This window comes from Tupaia chinensis, unplaced genomic scaffold (genome assembly GCF_000334495.1).
Source record: "Tupaia chinensis unplaced genomic scaffold, TupChi_1.0 Scaffold000647_1, whole genome shotgun sequence".
Classification (NCBI taxonomy): domain Eukaryota; kingdom Metazoa; phylum Chordata; class Mammalia; order Scandentia; family Tupaiidae; genus Tupaia; species Tupaia belangeri.
The window spans coordinates 989,171-995,909 of record NW_006160168.1 but is presented as its reverse complement, the minus strand read 5'-3'; positions in this window follow the sequence as shown (position 1 = coordinate 995,909).

Here is a 6,739-nt window from a genome sequence, read left to right as displayed (position 1 = left end):
TTCTTTGATTGATTAAAGTTAAAACTGCTTTTCTTGAAATTAAAAAAATATATTTAAAAATACCTAAAATATAAAAGAAAATAATAGAAATATCACCAGGCAATTTTTCTTGCTAGATGAAAATTCACTTTGAGCAAAGCTTGTCACTATTAACATTCTTTTTTTTTTTTTTTTGAGAGGTTTTTGCTATAGGGCGCGTGTGCTTGCCAGACAGACAGAGAGAGACATAGAGACAGAAAGCTAGAAATCACCCCCCAGGGGGGATGGTCACGCCGCAATCCCTTCTCCTCCATTCTCCTCTTGGGATTTTGGGCACGCACGCACACGCGCCTGGCGTGAGTTTTAAGCCACCGGGTCCAGGATGCGAACCGCGGTCGACTACGTGGGAGTACAGCGACATAGCCATTATGCTAACTGCTGGTTCCCAACATTCTGATATTTTATCTAAAAAAAAAAAAAAGATGACAATGCATTAATGTGTTCATCGTGGATTTTTTTTTTGGAGAGGATTTTGCTATACAGTGCATGTGCTCTCCAGAAAAAGAGAGAGAGAGACAGAGAGACAAGAAGTGAGAAATCACCCCCAGGTGGGATGGCCATGCTGCAATCCCTTCTCCTCCATTCTCCTCTTGGGATTTTGGGCATGCACGCACGCACATGTTCTTGAGTTGAGTTTAAGCCACCAGGTCCAGGACTCAAACCACGGTCAACTATATGGGAGTCCAGTGACATAGCCTTATGCCAACTGCTGGTTCCATCATCATGAATATTTTCTAAGGAAGGGTATTTCTTTCTTTCTTTCTTCTATTTATTTCTTATTGCCAGTGGGCTCATGTGTTCACCAGAAAGAGAGAGAGACACAGAGACACAGATAGAGAAAGGATGAAGCCTCCTCCAATGGAATGTGGTAATGCCATAATCCTTTTCCTTCATTTGTCTATCTTCAATTTGGGTTGTGCACACACATGTTTAGAGTGTTTTCAAGCCACTGGGGCTGGAATTTGAACCATGGTCAGCCATGTGGAATCCATCTCTCTTAACCACTATGTTACTGGGCCATCCCAAAATAATACATTTCTTTTTATGTTTTTTTTTTTTTTTTGTCATAGGGTGTGTGTGCTCAGAAGATATATAAGAGAAAGTGAGAGAGAGAGAGAGAAAGAAAGTGAGATATCATTCCACAGGGTGATAGCCATACTGCAATTCCTTCTCCATTCTTGTCTTGGAATTTTGGTGCATGCACACACACACTCCTGGCATGCCTTTCCAACCATTGGGTTCAGAACCCCAATGGCATGGTCAGCCATGTGAGATTTAGCTGCCTTAGCATCCACACCATCTGCTGGCCCCAAAATATCTGTATTTTTCAAAATGCATTTATTTAGTTTTTAGTATTTTTGCTATAGGACTAGAAACAGAGAGTGAGAAATAATCACCCCCATAATCTATTCTCCTCCATTCTCTTAGGATTTTGGGTACACAAGACCAGCATAATTTTTAAGCAGCCAGGTCTGGACTTGAACCACAAACAACATTGTTAGCCATGTGGGATCTATGTGCCTTAATCTCCAAACATCTGCTGGCCCTGTTTTTCTTATTCCTAATTGCTCTAACAGATAACAATATGTTTATAATTATAACAATAGCAACAATGTATTCAGCGATTATAGTTTATGAATAAATCAAATTAATAATAGCAATGCTATAAGAATGGGAGGGAAAAATTGAGAATACTTTGTTATAAGGTACTTGTACAATTATAACATTATTTGAAAGAAGATCTGGATTAGTTGTAAATGAATACTGCAAACTCAAGGCAACCGTGAAGAGAGCTTAACAAAGAAGATTAATCGATATACTAACAAAAGAGAATAAAACACAAGCCTACAAAATACGCATTGAAAACCATAGAAAGGCCAGTTCAGAAATGATGACCCAGCAATTCCACTTCTGTATATATACACCCCAAAGAATTGAAAGCAGAAACTCGAGCAGATTTTGTATGTGGATATTCATAGCAGGATTATTTATTTGCAATAGCCAAAAGGTGAAATCAACACAAATTTACATGCATGGATTAATGGATGAACAAAATGTAACCTGTGTATAATGGAATATTATTCAGCCTTAAAAAATAATAAAATTCTGACGTACCCTACATGGATGAACCTTGAAGACATTGTGTTAAGTTAAAGAAACTAGACGCAAAAGGACAAATATCGTATAACTCTACTACATGAGGAACCTAGGATAGTGAAATTCACGGAAGCAGAAAGTAGAATGGTGGTTGCCAGCAGGAGAGAGGCTTGGGGATTTTTTTTTAAATGGATATAAACTCAGTGGATAATGAAAGTTCTGAAGATGATGGTGATGATGGCTACACAGCAATGTGAATGTATTCAATGCCACTGAACTATACCCTTAAAAATAGCCAATATAGTAAATTTTATGTTTATTTTTACCTCCTTAAAAAGATAAATGCATAAAGAGATTCTTTGCTAATGCAAGTCAAAACAGGACGAAAGTCAGGGTTAGATCATCAGGAAAGTCATGATGCATTTTTGCATAGAAAAATATGTCATGACTTTCCCTAGGTCCTAATATATTAATTTCAGACAAACTATGGAGCAAGAAAAATTATGGATTAAAAAGGCACACTATTAAACAATAAAGGAGTCCCTTAGCTAAGAAAACTTAGCAACTCTTAATGTGTATGTGCTAAGGACAGAGTGGCAAAATGAGGCAAAAACTGTAGAACTGTAAGGAGAAATAGAAAAAATAAGGAAATAATTGAACTCAATACCACTGTCAATGAACTGGGTATAATTGACATCTATAAACCATTTTAATATTTTTCCTTATTCATGATAGAGGAATACATACACACGAGAGAGAGAGAAAGAGAGACAAAGAGAAAAGAACACCCTCTACAGGGTCTGGTCACAAAATTCCCCTCTTCTAGTCCTTCAGCTCATGGATCTGGAGTGCTTACATGCCAGTGTGCTTTAGACCAGTGAGCCTAGGGATTCAAACCACAGTTATCTTGTGGCTTCCAGCACTGTAGCTCAGCATATTGACTGTGTCATTATGGCTGGGCCTGTACAACAGCAGAATATATATTCTTCTAAGCTCACAGAACATTCATCAAGATTGGTCAAATTCTGGACCACAAAACAAACCTTAGCAAATTTAAAAGAAGTCATATAATACAATGTCTATCTTCTGATCATAATGGAGGCAAATTAGTAGCCAATAGTAGAAAGGTAGCTAAAAACTCTACAAGGCTTGGAAATTGAACAATTCACTTATAAACAATACATTTCTAAATAACATAGGGGTCAAGAATAAGTTTTTTTTTAAAAAAATATGTTATTATTTGTTGTTGTTCTTTAAATTTGCTATTGGGCATGTGTGCTCACCAGAGAGAGAGAGTCAGAAAGGAAGCCACCAGGTCTAGTACTTAAACCACAGTCTGCTATGTCCAGAACCTCAACCATCAGCCACTTGCTGTCCTCAAAGAGAAATGTAATTTCTTAAGATATATTAAAAGTTTTTTTTTTTTTTGAAGAGGTTTTTGCTATAGGGCGCATGCGCTCACCAGACAGACAGAGAGAGACAGAGAGACAGAAAGCAAGAAATCACCCCCAGGGGGGATGGCCACGCCGCATTCCCTTCTCCTCCATTCTCCTCTCTGGATCTTGGGCATGCACGCACACACGCCCTGTGTGAGTTTTAAGCCACCAGGTCCGGGATGCGAACCGCGGTTGACTACATGGGAGTCCAGCGACATAGCCATTACGCTAACTGCTGGTCCCAAGATATATTAAATGTATTTTGACCTAAATTAAAATGAAAATATATTATCTTACAAATAGTATTTGTAAGCTGCTGTGAAAGCAAAAGACCCATAATAGTCAACACAGTATTGAAGGAGAACAAAGTTGGAAGACTGACACTATTTGACTTTCAGACTTAGTAGAAAGCTGTAATAATCAAGACAGTGATATTGGTGAAAACAGACAAATAGATCAATGGGACAGAAGTGTGATACCAGAAGTAGACCAATACATACATAGTCACTTGTTTTTTGACAAAGGAAGAGAGACAATTAAATGGAGAAATTATAGTCTTTTTTTTTTGTAGAGGTTTTTGCCTTGGGGCATGTGAACTCATCAGAGAGAGAGACAGAGACAATGAAAGAGAAAGTGAGAAAGCACCATGCAGCAATCCCTTCTCCTCCACTCTCCTCTGGGAACCTTGGGCATGCACACACATGCACCCAGCATGAGTTTCAGGCCACTGGATCTGGGACTAGAACCATGGTCAGCCATGTGGGAGTCCAGCAACATAGTTGTTGTGCCATCTGCCAGCCCCAAATGACTGTCTTTTTAACAAATGTCATTGGAAAAGCCAGACATCTGTATGCAAAGGGAAAAAAGAAAAGAGGAATCTAGACACGGACCTTATATTTTTCACAAAATGTGTTATCAAACTAAATGTAAAACAAAAAACTATAAAATTCTTAGAAGAGAGCATAGGAGAAAATCTAGATGACCATATAACATCAAAAGTCTGACCCATGAAAGGAAAAAAATGATAATTTGGACTTTATGATGGTTCTTTTATGTGTCAACTTGACTCAGCTAAGAGATGTCCAGGGAGCTAGTAAAGCATTATTTGTGGGTGTATCTGTGAGGGTGTTTCTTGAAGAGATTAGCATTTGGATCAGTATTCTGAGTAAAGAAGATTCGCTCTCACCAATATGGTTGTACATTATCCAATCTTTAGAGGGTCCAAATAGAACAAAAACTCAGAGGAAAAAGTGAATTTACCCTCTCTGTTTGACCTGAGACATCATCTTCTGCCCTCAAACATCTGCTCTCCTGTTTTGGAACTTAACATTCAGACCAGTACTTACACCATCAACCCTGTACCTCAGCCTACTCTCAGACCTTTAGACTTGGGCTGAATGACACCAATGAATTTTGGGCAGTAGATTTGTGGGACTTCTTAGTTTCCATAATAGCATAAGCCAATTTAGGTATTTTCTTTTTATCTATTTGTGTAGATCCTATTCATTCTGTTTCGCTGAAGAACCCTAATACAGACATTAAAATTAAAAACTTATGATTAGCCCTGGAAACTGGGCAGCAGCAGTTAGCAAGAAAACTGAGCCAGAGAGTGCCTTGGGACCTCCACTGAATCCCAACTGTTCCCCCACCCCTCACCCCTGCCATTAGCCCTGTTGCCTGCGCAGTGGCAGCAAGTGAGAACTGAGGCAGGAGACTTCTTTAGACCTCTAGTTGCCTTTTACTCACACAGGAATACTTTCAAACTTCATAATTTCATGAAGCACGTGCTGTGCATTGCGCACCACACAACCCCTATTTTCTTTCCCAGTTGAAACGCTGCAGCTCAGTCCCAGGTGTACCTGTTCTCAAAAAATTGGGAGGCCATTGGAATATCCAGTTTCAGCAACAACAGAGCAGATTTCAGGGTGAGTGTCCAGGAAACAGAGCTGCAGAGACTGTAGTTCACCTCCTCACATGCACCTTTAAACTTTCAGAATTAAATCCAAGAACTTAGAAATGTATAATCTATCAGATGATTAGAAACCAGTGCAGAGTCACAAGAAATATGAGAAACCAAGAAAATATCTCTTCTTCCAAGGGAAAAGAACAACTTCTCATTCTCCTGATGGCTTCACTTCTTAATTCTACAAAATTTTAAAGAAGAATAAACCCCAAACTACTCAAATTATTTCTAGAGACCCAAAAGGAAGGAATCTTCCTAAATTCATTCTATGAAGCCTCCATCACCCTCATCCCTCAAACAGATGAAAACGTGGCAAAAAAGAAAACTAAAAACTAATATCTCTGATCAATATAGATGTGAAAATTCTCAACAGGATACTAGCAAATCATATCCAACAATATATAAAAAAGATTATACCTCACAACCAGTTAGGCTTTATTTCAGGTATGTAAGGCTAATTCAACATATGCAAAACCATAAACATAATACAACATATTAACAGAAAGAAAGATAAAAATCCATTTGATCATATTCATCAATGCAGAAAAAGCATTTGATAACATATAACATTCTTTCATGATTAAGACTCTCAGCAAAATTGGCATAGAAGAGTAATTTCTCAACACAGTAAAAGCCATCTATGAAAAACCCACAGCTAACATCATACTGGAGGAAAAGCTGAAAGCTTTTCCAATAAAAACTGGTACAAGTCAAGGCTGCCCACTTTCCCCACTCCTTTTCAATTTAATAGTGGAAGTCCTAACCAATGCACTCAGACAAGAGATTAAAATAAATAGAAAAAGAAGAGGTAAAATTCTCTCTATTTGTAGATGAAATGATATATACATAGAAAACCCAAAAGAACACACAAAAAATCTCCTGGAAGTAATTAATAAATACAGTAAAGTGAAATGATACAAAATCAACATACAAAAATCTATAGCATCTCTATACACCAACAGTGAACAGACTGAGGTAGAATTGAAAAAAGAAATTTCATTATAATAACCACAAAATAAATAAGAGTCCTTAGAATAAATCTAACCAAAAAAGCCAAATACCTCTACAATAAGAGCTATGAAAATCTAAAAAAAGAAATAGAAAATGACACAAAAAAATGGAAGGACATCCCATATCCTGGATTGGAAGAAGTAATATAATCAAAATGACAATTCTACCCAAATTAATCTACATATTTAATGCA